Genomic DNA, 18,228 nt, shown 5'->3' on the forward strand with positions numbered 1-18,228 from the left:
TGCCCCAAAAATTTGCACTTGTCAAGTAGTTAGTCTTGATGGAGATGGGCTTAAAGATGTCATCTAGGAAGTTTGATGATGAGAGCTTCAGAGTACGTCGTACGTTAAAAGATATCTGAAGTCATGGGTGTCACTGGGTCATACGCTAGACCGCATAGTGAGTCATTCATTAGGCCGTCGACTTCACTGGGGAGTTAGAATGGGTCATACGCCGCTGGGGATAACAGATCAGAATGGATCATACGCTAGATCGTATCTGAGTTGCAGAATGGGCCGTCTGTTAGGCTGTATCTGACGAAAAGTAGTCGTACGCTAGACTACACCTCGGGATGTACCGTACGCTAGGTAGTATCTGAGGAATGAAGATCCGAATGGGTCGTACGCTAGACCGTATTGTTGGAGGAGTAATATGTTATGCCGAATCAAAATGAGACAAGAATCCGAATGAGTCATACACTGTTGGGGATAAAGGATTAGAATGGATCGTACGCTAGATCGTATCTGAGTTGCAGAACGAGCCGTCCGTTAGGCTGTATCGTTACTGGGGGTGAAGGATCAGAATGGATCGTACGCTAGATCGTATCTGAGTTGTAGACTGAGCCGTCCGTTAGGCTGTACCTGATGATGAAGGGGGTAGTCATACGCTAGACTACACTTCAGAAATGTACCGTACGCTAGGCAGCATTTGAGGACTTGAAGGTCTAACTGGGTCGTACATTAGACCGTATTTGAGCAGAATGAGCCATCTGTTAGGCTGAATCTGATGAAAGGGGTAGTCGTACGCTAGACTACACTTCAGAAATGTACCGTACGCTAGGTAGCATCTGAGGGATCGAAGGTCTAACTGGGTTGTATGTTAGACCGTATTGGAGTTGTTGAAGGCCAGAATGGACCGTACGTTAGATCGCATCTGAGTTGAAGGAGTCATATGTTGAGATGAATCAGGATGGACCGTATGCTAGGTAGTACCTGAGAAATGAAGGTCCAACTGGGTCGTACATTAGACCGTGTTGGAGTAGTTGAAGACCAGAATGGATCGTCCGTTAGATCGTATCTGAGTGGAAGGAGTTATATGTTGGGCTGAATCAGAATGAACCGTACGTTAGACTGTATCTGATCGTATTTGTAGATGCTGTATTTGCAATGAATATCTGGGGTGGGCTTAAAGATGCCACCATTAGGAGGATGTCAGAATGAATGTTGACATGGAGTATATCTGTAGTTGAATCCCGAACGTCATTGATGAGGATGTCCGTCTGAATGGACCTTTGTTTTGACTGTATCAGGGGAATAATTGACCTGAAAAATAAAGTTAGCTTCATGCCATGTCATGATGCATGAGATGTTTTATGCTTTCGAAAATAACTGCGAACGATGTATGCATGCGTATGCTGTGAAATGATGTAATGAATGAATTATGCATCTGAAAAGTTCTTCCAGAGGACTCTACTGGGGAAAACAAATCTCAATCTTCTGGTTGGAGATACTGGTATCGGTGATCCTTTCTTAGCTGGGGATACTTGATTCTGTCTGAGGGTAGAAATATTTAACAGAAGCCTGGCTGGGGGTGGAAGAGATGACCAATTTGTCTAGTAATGCCGCTCTCTTCTGGGAATGACTGGCTTTGCTGGGGGATAGGATTAGCAACGGATTCATTGGAAAGCATGATTAGACCTTCTCCTCGATCCTGAAGTCCAGTAATAATCGCTATTTCTATTTTATGCACGCATTTTTGGTAAACATCGATCATATTCATATGTACATATCAATTCGAATTAAATCAATGGACGTTTATGCAAGCAAAACAGAGAAAGTAAAACAAAACACCTTTTTGGAAATGAAATTGTATTGATTTTGAAAGAGGGCCTACAAACAGGCAATTTGTGTACAAGGAGACAAAAATCCTAGTAAGAGGAAATTGTCAAGAAAACAAAGAGAAAGCTATGCCGAAAACGTCCTATTGACTTTAATTCCCCTACTGCCATTATGTCTTCAAGCCTCTCATCTCCTGTTGTCGGATAGAAGTGATTAGCTTGTTCAGTCCTTTGAACTTGGATGAAGCTGTCTGAGAACGGGACATAGTCGTACGCTTTGATCCCTAATTTTTGCCTGGACCGCCTTTTCAGGTTTTCAATCCACCAGGATACCCCTTTTTGCCCAAGCCGCCTTTTCAGGTTTTCGACTTGCCGGGTGCACATTTTTTTATGTTTATCCCTAATTTTTGCCCGAACCTTTTTGGTTCGCCGGGATGCCCTTACTTTTGCCTAGGTACGTCGACCTAGCGGATCTCTTTTACGCGTAGTATTTTTTGACTATGTCTGCGTTCACGGGATGCGGGAAGTCTTCGCCATCCATTGTAGCAAGCATCATGGCTCCACCAGAGAATACTTTCTTAACTACAAATGGCCCTTCGTATGTGGGAGTCCACTTGCCTCTGGGATCACCTTGTGGTAGAATGATACGCTTGATCACCAAGTCGCCAATTCGATACACCTGTCTCTTGACTCTTTTGTTAAATGCCTGGGTCATGCGCTTCTGATATATCTGCCCATGACAAACAGCCGCAAGTCTCTTCTCATCAATCAAATTTATTTGATCGAGTCGAGTTTGAATCCATTCACCTTCATCTAAGCCCGCCTCTTTCATGATTCTTAGAGAGGGAATCTGAACTTCCACTGGTAAAACGGCTTCCATTCCGTAGACTAAAGAGAACGGAGTTGCCCCTGTCGAAGTGCGCACTGAAGTGCGATAACCATGGAGAGCAAACGGTAACATCTCATGCCAGTCTTTGTACGTTACTGTCATCTTTTGTATAATCTTCTTGATATTCTTATTAGCAGCCTCCACGGCGCCATTCATCTTTGGCCGGTACGGAGAAGAGTTATGGTGTTTTATTTTGAATTGCGTGCAGAGTTCAGTAATCATCTTGTTGTTCAAATTAGTACCGTTGTCAGTGATAATTCTTTCAGGGATGCCATATCGACAAATGAGATTATTCTTGATGAATCGTGCCACCACATTCTTGGTGACAGAAGCGAATGAGGCGGCCTCTACCCACTTTGTAAAGTAATCAATAGCAACAAGGATGAAACGATGCCCGTTAGAGGCAGTAGGTTTAATCTGCCCAATCATATCAATGCCCCACATTGCAAAGGGCCAAGGTGCAGTCAACACGTTCATTGGAGCAGGAGGTGCATGTACTTTATCCGCATATATCTGGCACTTGTGACAGGTTCTGGAGTGATGGTGGCAATCAGCTTCCATGGTAGACCAATAATACCCTGATCTCAGAATCTTCTTGGCCATCGTATGTCCACTAGAATGAGTCCCAAAAATACCGTCGTGCATATCTCCCATAATCTTTTCTGCTTCCTTTTTATCCACACAGCGAAGTAAAGTTGAGTCATGATTACGTTTATATAATACTCCATTACTCAAAAAGAATTTAGCAGAGAACTTCCTCAGGAATTTTCTATCATTGATAGATGCCCCCTCAGGGTACTCCTGAGTTTCTAAATATCTTTTTACTTCGTGGAACCAAGGTTTTTCCCGTACTCCCTCAGTGTTAAGTTCATAACAGTATGCCGGTTCATCTAGTCGCTCAATGGTGATCTTGGGAGCTTCACTGTCCCATCTGACTCTGAACATAGATGACATGGTAGCCAATGCGTCCGCCAACTGATTCTCTTCCCGTGGAATATGTTCGAATGTAATCTCTTCAAAGTATGGGATTAATGTCATCACCCGTTCTCGGTAAGGGATGAGATTCGGATGTTTAGTGTCCCATTCTCCTTTGATCTGACTGATTACTAATGCTGAGTCTCCGTACACACTCAAAAACTTGATTCGCAGGTCTATAGCAGCCTTGAGTCCCAAAATACATGCTTCATACTCAGCCATATTATTGGTACAATGAAAACATAGTCTAGCAGTGAAAGGCGTATGGTAACCCTCGGGAGAAATGATTACCACACCAACACCATTGCCCAATGCATTAGAAGACCCATCGAAAACCATAGTCCATCGGGATCCTAGTTCGGGTCCTTCCTCCGGTCCAGGTTCTTCATAATCAGTAACAAGCATGACATCCTCATCTGGGAACTCAAAATTCATAGATTGGTAATCATCCACTGCTTGATGAGCCAAATGATCGGCTAGCACGCTTCCTTTGATTGCTTTCTGGGTAGTATACTGGATATCGTACTCTGTTAGAATCATCTGCCTTCTTGCTATTCTTCCGGAGAGAGCGGGTTTCTCAAATATGTATTTGATGGGATCCATCTTAGAAATCAACAAAGTGGTATGATTCAACATATACTGTCTTAGTCGGCGAGCAGCCCAGGCCAAAGCACAGCAAGTTCTCTCGAGCAGTGAGTATCTTGTTTCACAGTCGGTAAACTTTTTGCTAAGGTAGTATATGGCATACTCTTTTCGACCAGACTCGTCATGTTGCCCCAACACACACCCCATTGAATTTTCTAACACGGTTAAATACATAATTAGAGGTCTTCCTTCAACTGGTGGTATCAGGATCGGAGGCTCCTGGAGATACTTCTTGATTTTGTCAAAAGCTTCTTGACATTCGTCATTCCATATCATCTCTTGATTCTTCCTCAGTAGTTTGAAGAGGGGTTTGCAGGTGGCGGTCAAATGGGAGATAAATCGGGCAATGTAATTCAAGCGTCCCAAGAAACCTCTGACTTCTTTATCTATACTGGGAACTGGCATTCCTTGAATAGCTCTCACCTTGGCCGGGTCAACCTCAATCCCTTTGCCACTGACAATAAAGCCCAAGAGTTTGTCGGACCTTACCCCAAAGGTGCATTTGTTCGGGTTCAACCTCAACTTGTATTTCTTCAACCTCTCGAACAGTTTGTATAAATGATCGAGATGTTCCTCCTCAGTATGAGATCTGGCTATCATGTCATCCACATATACTTCTATTTCATGATGGATCATATCATGGAACAAAACCACCATAGCACGCTGGTACGTTGCCCCTGCATTCTTTAAACCAAATGGCATTACTTTATAACAGAATGTGCCCCATTGCATCACAAACGTAGTTTTCTCCATGTCCTCAGGCGCCATCTTAATCTGGTTGTAACCTGAGAATCCATCCATGAATGAGAACACCTTGTGTTGAGTGGTGTTATCTACCAGAACATCAATGTGCGGGAGTGGGAAGTCATCCTTGGGACTCGCTTTATTCAGGTCTCGGTAATCTACACACATTCGCACCTTACCATCCTTCTTTGGCACTGGTACCACATTAGCAACCCATTGAGGATAAGAAGTAACAGCCAGAAAACCTGCATCAAATTGTTTTATCACCTTGGCTTTGATTTTCTCAGACATTTCAGGACGCATGCGACGAACCTTTTGCTTAACAGGACGACAATCTTCCCTCGTTGGCAGCCGATGTACTACTATATCAGTATCCAGTCCTGGCATGTCGTCATAAGACCAAGCAAAAATCTCTACATAGTCATGTAACATCTGAATCAACCTTCTTTTGACACTGTTTTCCAAGCCTGCTCCTATTTTGACTTCTTTCTTGTCTACTTCGGTACCCAGATTTACAATCTCAACTGACTCCTCGTGCGGCTGTATAGTCCTCTCTTCCTGCAGTAACAGTCTGGCAAGTTCTCCAGGTACTTCACAATCTTCCACACTTCCATCCTCGGCTTGGTAGATCGGATTTTCAAAGTCATAATGAACAGTAGTAGAACTATTATCAACAGGATCCAGAGTGGGTATGGATCTGCAATTCGTTACGTGAGTGTGTGTAAGAAAACATAGCTTGTTTGGAAGATGACAGAAAAGACAAAGAGCGCAATATTTGAATGCAAAAAGTCCATTGATTTATTGAATATGAATATGCTTATGAAAATGACAAAACCCTTAACAAATTAGCTATTGTGCCCCGGGCATAGACACAACGCTTGGAGAAGTTCAATTGTAAAAAAAACAAAAATTTGCAACACCAAAATAGACAATAACAATTACTCCTGACTAAAGGAAATCGGGATAGTGTCTTCAGCCTTCCAATTATTGAGTCCGTCACCAATTGTTGGGAAAATCCAGCTATCCAGGTCGCAATCGCTGTCAGCGTCTTCTACAGCATTAATTTGACTTTTGTCTACCTTCTCAGAGCTAAACCCCAGGCCAAATTTGTCAGACTTGTACGGTACGTCGATCAATTGACCCCAGCCAGTACGACCACCATCTTCAACCACGGCTTGAGCGTCCTTCAGAGAAATCATAGCAGGAGGAGCACGAATAACCTTGGGTACACAGGAAGTTGGCTTAAGGACAGGATTGGTCGGAGGAACTACCTCAAATGACTGACAAGGAGTCTCAATGAATTCACCATCCATCTCGACGTATCTGAAGGTATGCACACTACTGACAATGTACTCTTCTTCTCCACACACGGTGACAATTTTTCCCTTTGTGGGATACCTCAACTTTTGATGGAGAGACGAGGCTACAACGCCTGCCCCATGAATCCAAGGGCGTCCCAATAAGCAGGAATAGGCAGGACGAATGTTCATTACATGGAAGGTAGTGTTGAAGACTTGAGGTCCTATCTTGATAGGAAGGACTACTTCGCCATGGACAACACTCTTCGCACCATCGTAAGCACGTACCACAATGTCACTAGGTTTTAGTTCAATGCTTTTACAATCCAGCTTATCCAGCACAGCTGTCGGCAGCACATTCAAGGAAGAGCCATTATCGATCAACACATGAGACAAAGTGATTCCCCTACACTCAATGGAGATATGCAGGGCTTTATTGTGATTCTTTCCCGCTGGTGTCAGGTCAGCATCGGAAAAGCCTAGGCCATTGTCAACAGCCAAGTGAGCCACATAATTTTCGAACTGATCGACAGATGTCTCCTGAGGTACATGAGCGGTCTTCAAGAATTTTATCAATGCATTGGCATGAGATTCAGAAGATAACAGCAAGGATAACATTGAGATCTTAGACGAGGTATGCCCCAACTGTTCTACAATATCAAAACCACTCTTGCGAATGATTTTCAGCACTTCTTCCATTTCTTGTTTGGCAACATCTTCGGGAGTAACTTCGACCGGCGTCTCTGACTGAGAAGGATTGACTGGTTCCTTTCCTCGAGTTTCAAGGACAGGAGGTGAGATTTCTGGAGAGAAGATCCTTCCACTTCGAGTAATTTTACTAGTCCCAACGATGCCATTAGGATTAGTAGCATTGTCAATTTGCTTTACGCCATGGACGTAAACATCACCGCCATAATTCCACGGAATAGCTTTGCTTGAGGAATACGGGATCGGGCCAGGTGCAGTGATGATTAGGGGAGCAACCCTGGGCTCAGCAGTAATCTTCACAGGCGCCCTGGTAGCGGTAATCTTCACTGGAACTTTGGACCTAGCAATCACAGATATTTCTTCAATAGGGTTTTCCGCCTTAGGAATCCTTTCGAAGAGAACTGTACGATCGTCCATCAGCCGTTGAATACCATTCTTCAATTTCAAACAGTCCTCGGGCCGGAGTATGCAGAGATTGCAATCTTCAGCACAACCTGGAAATAAACCAGCTTGCAATAAATTCCTCTTTATGATCGGGAGAGGAGATGTTAAGTCCGCCACATTGGAAATGTGAGAATCGTCATCCATAGCATTAACGGTCTTGTCATGGTTAGGCATAGGAGCAGTGATGACATTAGGAGTCTCCGGAGGCTCGAACTCAATTTCTCCAGCTTCGATCATATCCTGAATCTTATTCTTCAATGACCAGCAATCGTTTGTATCATGCCCGGGGCTATCGGAGTGATATGCACACCTGACATTGGGATTATAACGAGAAGAGGTAGTGTTGGGATTTGTAGGAGGATCTCTAAGGGTGATCAAATTTGCCTTTAGCATTCCCTGCAGTGCCTGTGCCAAGGTCATATTGATCCTGGTGAACTGCCTTCTTGGCCTGTCTTGTTTGGGCTGGAAGTTTTGAGATGGTGGTGTTGCAATCGGAACTGCTCCAATGTCGTGGTCACAGTTTTTCTTGTTACGACCCTTTTGACCGTACACAGCATTTGATTCGTTCCTCCCCTGATGGGACCTTTTGGTGCTTGCAGAGGTAGCCGCCTGTATCTTTCCACTTCGGATGCCGCTTTCAACACGTTCACCTGTCAATGTAAGTTCAGTGAAACCTGATGAAGAACTTCCCAGTAGATGGCTGTAGAATGGGCCGGTCAGTGTGCCCATGAACATGTCCACCAATTCTCTGTCAGTCATAGGGGGTTTGACTCTGCCAGCCAAATCTCTCCACTTTTGAGCATATTCTTTAAAGCTTTCTTTAGATCCCATAGTCATATTCTGCAGTTGTAGCCGGGTAGGCGCTAGTTCAGAGTTATACTGGTACTGTTTATAGAAAGCTGTTGCTAAATCAGTCCAGGTGCGGATGTCAGAGCTCTCGAGCTGATAATACCATTCCAACTGTGTGCCAGACAGGCTCTCTTGGAAGAAGTGGATCCATAGCTTCCTGTCAGTGGTATGCGGCTGAATCTTTCTCACATAAGCTCTCAGATGCATCTGAGGACAGGACGCACCATCGTACTTAGTGAAAGTGGGGATTTTGAATTTGCGAGGAATGGTCACATCGGAGACTAGACCCAAACTTTCGAAATCCAGACCGGGCGCCTTCTGACCCTCCATAGCTAGCATACGTTCTTCCAGCAACTTGTACTTATCATCTCTTGGAGAGTACTGTTCATTTTCATAATCTTCATCGTCATCCTCAGGGTTGGAGAAATCAGCATTCTCTTCCTCTGAATCATTCTCCGCCCCCTCTTCTGGACCATTCGGGATTCCAAACTTGACTCCTACGGCCTGTCCTTTACGCCTTCTTCCCGGGTTAATGAAACTCACAGCTTTCTTGTCTTTCTTTTTTTCGAGTAAAAGAGCCTTCAGTTCCTCCTGCCCCTTGGATAAGCTTAGCATCATCTCCTTGAATTGAGCATTCTGAGTCTGGAGATCTTTGACAGTTTGTTCGAGATCCATTTTTCTGTTTAGAAGGAAGACCGTGAGGACATTGAACTTGTAGAATACCTGTTATGCAGTGTTATGTTATGCTATGCAATGTATGAAATGTTTTCAAGGACTTTTGAAATTTAACTTTGCGTAAATCACCAACAAGAGAGAAATGTTTATTGCTAATTTCTTTGACCAATGTTCATTACAAAAGGAATAATAATAAAAATACAATGAAAGCTCAAGTCTCCCAGGGGCGACTTCTTTTTGGGCGAAGATACGCATTGAGTCTTCGTTCCTCATTAAGCTGACGGGTAAGTTCTAACACTTTCTTCCTTTCTGCGACGAACTGAGTCTCGAAAGTATCCCTTTCTTCTCTCAACTGGATCCAGGATTTCTTCAATTCTTCAACATCGGTAGGCATATCTGGGTAAGGAATGATCTGAGGGGCACCTCCTTCAACTTTAGGTTCGACAATCTGAGGTCCGATTGCAAGATATGGCATGACAAGTTCACGAGCTCTGGCGCGTACCCATCTGAGATAAGGTTCCATAGGAATAGAATTTTTCTGTCCTAACGTACCTCTCTTCACCATGCCCCAAGCTCGTACAAATCTTTGACGGAGGCCTTGGGAATCGTTGTCATAGTCGAACACAATGCCTTTGATGATCATTTCATGTGGACCATCTCTTCGAGCACAACCAAACTGTCGCAGAGCTAAAGCAGGATTATAAGTAATACCTCCTCTTATTCCTAGGAGTGGTACATTAGGGAACTCGCCACAACGGTCAATGATGGTAACATTTTCCTTGAACTGAGGACACCAACAGATGTCTGGGTGGGAGAGCGACATTATCCTTTGAGACCATTTCAAATTCTGCTCGTTCTTCAAGACTGATTGAGGAAGGTGCGAAATAAACCACCTAGACAACAAAGGTATGCAGCACATGAGAGTCCCTTGCTTCTTCATGGTACGAGTGTGGAGGGAATGCAAAATGTCTCCCAACAAGGTAGGTACAGGGTTATGAGTGAGAAATATCTTAATAGCATTCATGTCTATGAATTGGTCTGGATTAGGGAATAACACCAAGCCATAGATTAGCAATGCCAGGATGTCTTCGAAAGCACGGACATTCATAACTTTTAAGAATTCTCGGGCCTTATTTGTCAGGAATTTGGCAAGTAAACCCTTAACTCCACTCCTTGTTACCCAATTAGCTTCAATGTCGGACTTCGTCATGTGTAAAGCTGCAGCAACTTCTTCAGACTTCGAAACCTTTTCTAAACCACTGAAAGGTATTTGATCAAGGATAGGTATCCCAAGCAGTCTGGAGAATTCTTCCAGTGTAGGTACCAACTGATAATCTGGGAATGTGAAGCAATGATGTTTAGGGTCGAAGAACTGGAATAAAACTCTCATCATATCTTCTTTGAAACCAGTGGTAACCAAATTGAGGAGAGAACCGTGTTTCTTGATGAACTGCGCATGATCGGAAAGTTCTGACACTAAGTTCTTGAGTTGAGGAGAGATTGCTACAAAATTGATCCGGATGGTCTTCCTGGAAGCCATAACCTGTTTAACAGAGCAAAGCTAAATCCCTAAGTCCTTGAAATGGTTAGTACAATGTTATGATGCTATGATGTTATGATGTTATGATGTTATAATGTTAAGTAAATAACACGCACAAGCAAGTCACACAACAATCATTCCTAGGTTTTAAGGCTTGCATGAGTTCCATAGGTAAGTACCCTCCCCACTGAAGTTTAGTTGGTTCAACCTGTCCTAGAATAGTAACCGGGTTCTAGAAGGATCTCAAATCACCGACCTTCCTTTAAGTCCACTTCAGTGCAACACCAAGTGGTTGACCGAAGCTTCCCTAAAGTCCAATCTCAAAGAGTGTAGTATCGAGTCTCAACCAACCCCAGTCGGAACCGAAGTCAGTTATCTCACTACTTTCTAATGGCCAGGATGAGTTAATTAGGGTTCTAAAGGTCTGGTTAATGCTTTAATGACACCACGCAGATGCCAAATTTTTCCTCAAGTAAACATGAGGAACATTAGGACATCCAAAGTGTCACATTAACCGTAGCCATCATTTTAACCATTCCAGTATACGCCGGATAGTCGCGATGATCTATTGCTACTTATCTAAGGTACACTAGATCCGGGTGTAGGATCTTTCACTCAAGAATACCCAAGCAATCCCTTAAAAGTAAATCAGACAATTTTAAATAAGTGATCTCGTTTTTTAAGGTAACCTCTCTTGTAATCGTCCCCAGCAGAGTCGCCAGTTCTGTCATACGGTGAACTGACTTGGGGTATTTTGCTTTTTATCGCAATGTCGCGGATAGCAAGAGTCGCCACCGACTTTTCTTTTATCCAATAAGGAAAGGTGGAAAAGAACAGGAAAGACCTCAATAGATTTTGGGTTCGGGAGGTACATTATACAAAGGGAAGGTATTAGCACCCTTTGTATCCATGGTTATCCATGGGCTCTTAATTGCTGGATCACTTATATTTTTGTCTGAAAAGTGTTGGTGAATTGTTTAAAAATGTTTCGAAAAGAGAGTTTAACTTTGTAATGATTCTCGTATGAATGTATACAAAGTATTTATCTCGTTTGATTTTGAAAAACAGTTTAGAAAGATATAACTTGGTAATGATTCTAGTATGAATGTATACCAAGTGGTGACTTTCTAGGACTTGCAAAGTGTGAGGGGTGGAAAATGTTTTAGGTTATGATCCAGTAATTGAGAGTTATACCTTCCTAAGGTCGTTATGAACGTTTCCTATCCTTATGAGGGTAAAACTGTCCTTACTATTGAGAAGTAAGTAATTTTACCCTTTGGATGTTTAAGGGTCATCGTAGGGTCATCGATAGGTCATTGAAGGCAACAGTTGTAAGGATACCTTAACATTCGAAGGGACGATCATCATTTAACCGTAGGCTACACCGAAGGGTCATCGAGGGACAAAATCGTATTTTCGAAAGCAACATCCGAGGGACCATGATTTATTTTATGATGATTTAACCGAAGGGTCTTTGCTAAGTGTATCCCTACATTCACGGGACATGACCGTTATACCGTAATACCGTAGGGCAGCGAAGAGAGGTCCAAAATCACATATTTAAAGGTCATATTTTAAAGTCAATTAGGTGATTAGGATGAATCTCCACATTAAAATCAATACATTAAAATTAATACATTAAAATTAATACATTAAAATTAATTAAGCAATTTAGGGTGGATCTTCATAATGGTATTGTAAGACCCCAATTTTGGGCCCTAAGATCCCTCATGGCCCATATCATATCATATCATGGCCTCAAGGATCATTGCATGCCCTAGCTTCCCTCCTAGTGGGTGGATTGCCTTGTGTTTTGTTCCTTGATCACCAAGCATACTTTGCATTTGTATATCTTTGCCTTTCATATGTTTATCATTCAAAAAGTACAAAAATATTGTCAGTCTAACCTTGTTGCTTGCAGTTGAAGCAATCATCAGCAATTAGGTCAAAGATGGTCAACAGTCAGTCAAAGCAATGGATGATGGCCATTCTTGTGGAATTTGGGCATCATGATCATTAATCAAAGGTTCATATGACTTGTGATATCATTTGAAGTCAAGGTCTCAAAGAATTAGGGTTTGGAATTCATCAGAAGTGGTCCAATCATCCAAAACCCTAGAAAAGTCAAACTTGGTCAACTGAGGATTTAATCAGAGATTTGATGGATAGAATTGATCTGAAGGAGCTCATTCATGCTTATACAAGCCTCATCTATCATGTCAAACCTCATCATGGAAGGAAATCAAGTGAAATCAGAAATGTTCCAGAAATAGAAAGTGGACCTGTAATTTCAACTGCCAAAAATGGAAACTTCTTGATCCTCAACTTACATCATGATACGAGCTTCAAATGAATTTTTGCCCAACATGAAAGTTGAAGATCTTGTCTTCCCATTTTCAAAAAGTCCAAGAACACCCAAATCCCATGTGTGGTTGTCAAGATATGATCAAATCATTTTCACCAATTTTTGAACTTCAAAGGGGCATATCTCTCAAACCATAAGGCCAAATTTGGTGGGGTTTTTTCCTACAAACCACATTTTTCATCCTCTTTCCAAAAATATAAATTTCATTCACCAAAACCCTACCAATCAAAATGGCATTTTTGGACCTTTTTCATTTAAATTCAAAGTTTGACCAAACTTTGACTTTTTGAATTAGGACTTTTTTCACCATTTTGCCATTTGAGATTGCTTCCATACATCATTTGTGATTTGCTCCAAGCCCTAAACCATGTTCATATCACCATTTTACCCTCATTTTGGCCTAAAGTACAAATGTGGCAATTTTTGCAAATGGCTTAAAAGAACAAAGCAAGGTACAACATTTCTGGTACAGACCACAAACAGCATTGGTAGTGGTCATTTGCAGCATGCCCAGGCCCAACTCGAGCCAGCTTGCACCCTCCATGTTCCACATTCTTCCACTTAGCAAAAATGCAAATGAGTGCATTAACACTAAACCAATTTACAACATGGATTAAGGACCTAAAACAGATCACATATAAGCCTTCATTTTCTGAATCCAACCCTAGTTTTGACAGCAGCCTACACAGAAATACATTTTCTCTCTTTCTTGCATATTGGCCAAAACAGAAATTCTGCATAGCCATTCAAAGGAATTCGAATACCCTTGGTTCCTCCCTGCTCTAGACAATATTTAGAGGCTTTTCAAGCCATCAATTACCAACTGGAACTATCATTCGAATACTGCATCTTCAAGGCACCCTCCAATGGCAGAAATCATTGCAAGCTAACTTGTGCATCTTGGAGTGGAAATAGCTTCATCATCCATCAACACAAAACACAAAAGCCACCTGTTTCGAGCTGTAGCCTTCAAATAACACTGCATCATCGAGTTCTTCGAATCAAGTAAGATTTTCGACTTTCTTATTTGTCTAAACCATGCTATGTATCATGTGGGTCCTCTTGTGCTGATCATTTTGAGCTATGAGTTTGTAAAAATGGTCGTGTATTTTTGGAGATATGCTGATCTAAAGTTTTGTGCACAAATGCTTTTTTGCTCGAATGTCACTCCATAGTGTGTTATATTGAAAGCCATTGCTGGAGTTGTGTTGAAGGATGTTTGATGATGCTATTGGTACTCTTGATTTAGATTTCTGGGCACATTAAAATTTCGATGCATTATGATGATGAATGTATGTGGCTGTTTGTTTAAACCTAGCTCTGTCCAGATTTCCCATGGTCCATGTTTTGCTTTGTTTATTGGTTGGTGCTGCATGATGAAGTTCTTACCAGGCTGTTGTGATTGCTTGCTCGATTTTGTTTTATGATGATGATAACATGATGATGATGAGCAAATGCTGCTGCTGCCCAAACTTATGAGCTGCCCAGAATTTCCCATGATTTTGGTTGATTATTGTTGGTTTGTTGTTCATGAGGTGTTTGTATGAGGGACATGCTGTTTGCCATGGCTGTATGATCTATTCTATTTGAAAGTTGTTGATTGAATGTTGAACATTGATGTTGAATGTATGCTCTGCTGCTGTTTTGAACCTCCCCAGAAAATCCACATGTTCTGTTGTTTGCTGCATTTTGTCGTGGTTGTTTGATTGTTGCATGATGTTTGTGATATGTGTTGCTGTTCATTTATTGTTGTTCTGATCGATTGATTGATGAAGCTGAAACATGATGAAGCTTGCCCTGCTGTTTGAAACCCTCGAAAATTCCCAGGAAAAAACCATATGAATTGTGTTGTTTGCTGTTGTTTGGGCTGCAGTATGAACATTCCCATACCATGTTTTTTGAATGATTTTTGGTTTGAATTTTGGTTGCTGAATATGATCTTGCTTGCTGAATGATGTGCTGTTGTGTGGTTGATGTTTGAACTTGTTTGGATATTGATTAAATGTGCATGAAGTTTGCCTTGGCTGCATAAAACCCTAGGGTTTCTAAAACAGAAAACATGAACATCCATTGGCCAGCTTTACTGTTTTATTGGCTGAGAGCCAATCAAAACATTTCGTTTTGCCTTGCCAAAACGCGCAGCTTTGATAAGTGAGCGCAGAATTACAGCTTTGCCATCGGTTGACCTTGTTTGACTCATTATACCATGTCATTTGTTCATGTTTCATCCAAATATCACTCAACTTCCATAATTCATTTTTTATTCATTTTAACTCCAAAAATTGTGGGTTTTTTTGCATTAAACTCATGAATGTGTCCTCTATTTTATCATGATTTTTAATTAATTTTCCATGGTCTGGATTTTAAATGATAAATGATTTCCCAACATGTATGCCAAAATGATACATTGTGCCATTCCTTTTGTGAAATACTCATGTTGCATCCAATGAGCCTGAAATTTTTTGTGGTGAAACTAGACACATTGACCTTCATTTCCATATAAAGTTTGTGCATTTCTCATTTGTGGATTGAGAGTTATGATTTTCTGAAGTTATGTGTTACATTTGGTGCTACATGAATGATATGCAAATGTATGATTTTTATTCACATGCTTCCCTACATCCAAATCACTTGAAATTTTGCATGAATCATCTATCACATGTCTAGTTTGTGCATGAATTTTCTTGGAATTAATCTTGCTGTTTTCCATTTGATTGAGAATTTTCTTCCATGCTTAGTCTTTTGTTGACTTTTTGTGATACATGTTGCCAAATCTTTTGTGAAATTCTCAAATCTTATTGTATGACCATGAAATTTCATATGTGATAACTAGACATCTCAAGCTTTGCATTGGTGTTAATCTCACTCATTTCTCTTCTGTTTTCAAATTGATATGATTTTTTGAAGTTGACCCATGCTTGTTGACTTTCACCATGCTTACTTAAATTTGGTTTGACTTCATGATTTTACTTGACTGCCTTCTTCTCATCCAAATGCCATGAAATTTGACATGCTTACCATGTTAGATGTTAGGATTGAGTGTGATTTATTTCATAATTTTTGAGATTGTTTGAGTTGACTTTTGAATGAAGTCTTTGCTGTTGACTTTTGTATGCTTCTCTTGCCATGCTTTGCATCCCTTTGCATATGAAATGACCATGATGCATGATATAATTATGAATCCAATTGAGATTGCTTATTAAATGTTTAGACTTGGTTTGGGTTGACTTTTCCTTGCTGCCTTGACTTTTTCTTTCATCTTTGACCCTAGGCTAGTCCTAGTGGTCTTCTGAGCTTACAATTGAGCTTTTGTTTCAGGTTAAGCCTCAATGCCTCAAAGACCATTCAAATTTGTCTGAGTTGAATTATATCATGTGTTAACCTTTGTTTTGTAGGTGTGACTCACATACTTGAGTCTTTGTGCCTTGCACAATTGGTCCCTCTGTGGTTGACTATTGGTTCATTTTCTTTTGATTTTGACTGTTGAACTGTTTACTAATTGGTTTGACTTTTTCAGGTACTTTAGTTGCTTAAGTTCTTTGAACTTGCTTGCTTTGCTATTTAGCATTTGCTTTGAGGTATAATTACTTCTTCTTCATGTAGTCTGGAGACCCGGTCTGTTATTTGACCGGGCAAACTGTCTGAAGTCCTCCTTAAGAGGCAATGCCTGTGTTTGTTTAAATTTGTCCTAAGCAGGAAAAGTCCTTCAAGTAAGGCAATTGGTGGAAGGTAGGGATAAGCAATCTATCCCCCACTATTCAGTGTGTCCTCTCTTTGCTCCCATTACATGGTTGAGGCATTGAGATAAATACCCAAGATCTAATCGAGTCAATAATGTGGAGAGAGCTCCTACTTTCTGAACTCCCACACTTTCTTATATGCTCTCTCTGATCTGAGATAGAAGCAATGAGGCACACCCCTCATCTCCTTTTCATCTGCTTCACCTTAGCCTCTCAATGGCAAGGTTAAGAGCGACCTTCACCTATGACAGTGGACTTTCAAAGTCAAACCCTCTTGTGTGAGCCCCCATTGTTTGGCTATAGAGTGTGCCGTTTGATATTCATTGATTGACTGATTGCTTCATATGCACTTGCTTGCTTGTATGTTATGCATTTATCATCATCAATTGCCATTAATGCATGATCATCTCATTTGCTTTTGTGATGCCATCATTGTTGCTTACCCATTGAGGACAATTGTAAGTCCATTGCTTTGGCATTTGCTCCTGTGATATGGAAGGATAGAGTGTAAGACCTCATTGGTCACTCATATCTTCTGTTTTATCTGTTTGTATGTGAGGATACAGTTATAAGTCCCTGTAAGCTGGCATCTGTTATCCTGTGATCATAATTTGATCTGTTTGGTTTTGTATGTGAGGATACAGTTATAAGTCCCTGTAAGTTGGCATCTGTTATCCTGTGATCATAATTTGATCTGTTTGATTTGTATGTGAGGTTGCAGTTATAAGTCCCTGTAAGTTGGCATCTGCTTTCCTGTGATCATAGTTTGTTTTATCTGTTTGTATGAGAGGTTGCAATTATAAGTCCCTGTAAGTTGGCATTTGCATTCCTATGATCATATTGTTGCTTTTGTTCTTGTATGTGAGGATCCATTATAAGTCCCAGTAATGTGGCATTGGATTTCCTAGGACCATACTGTGGAGTTAACCTAAGTCCAGATAGATTGGCAGCTAACTTCCATGTTTCATTCTTGTTTTCTTTTGAGGAGATTAGTGTAAGTCCATTGAGTGGCTTCTGATATCCTGTTCTGTTTTAGGAGACTGGTGTAAATCCATCCATTGGTATCCGGTATCCGCTTTTATTTCTTTGCCTGTGGAGATTAGTGTAAGACCATTGAGTGGCCTCTGATATCCAGTGTTGTTTTAGGAGATTGGTATAAGCCCAGTGATTGGCATCCGATATCCGCTTTTGTTGACTTTCTTTGTTTGTTTGTTATTATCCATTGCCATTCCAAAGGACACACTTGAATCATCTCCCATATGATTTCAAGAAGTGAACCTTCTAAGAAGTTTTACTATCCATTCATCCATTCATCATTCATTATGTCCTAAACCTTTTCACACTTTATTTTTCAAACTTGACATAAGTGTCGTGCGAACATCTTCATGTTTTTCTAACTAAAAACCTGGACTCAAGTCCTTGACCTTTTTTCAAACTCATTTCATAATACTTATCTGAATCAATCTTAATCATACTTTGACTTCACTTTTCATAATCACAATCAATTAACTTCACTCATTCACTTGTTTTGGCTTTGTCCAT

This window comes from Lathyrus oleraceus, chromosome 4, assembly GCF_024323335.1.
Source record: "Lathyrus oleraceus cultivar Zhongwan6 chromosome 4, CAAS_Psat_ZW6_1.0, whole genome shotgun sequence".
NCBI classification, from domain to species: Eukaryota; Viridiplantae; Streptophyta; class Magnoliopsida; order Fabales; family Fabaceae; genus Lathyrus; species Lathyrus oleraceus.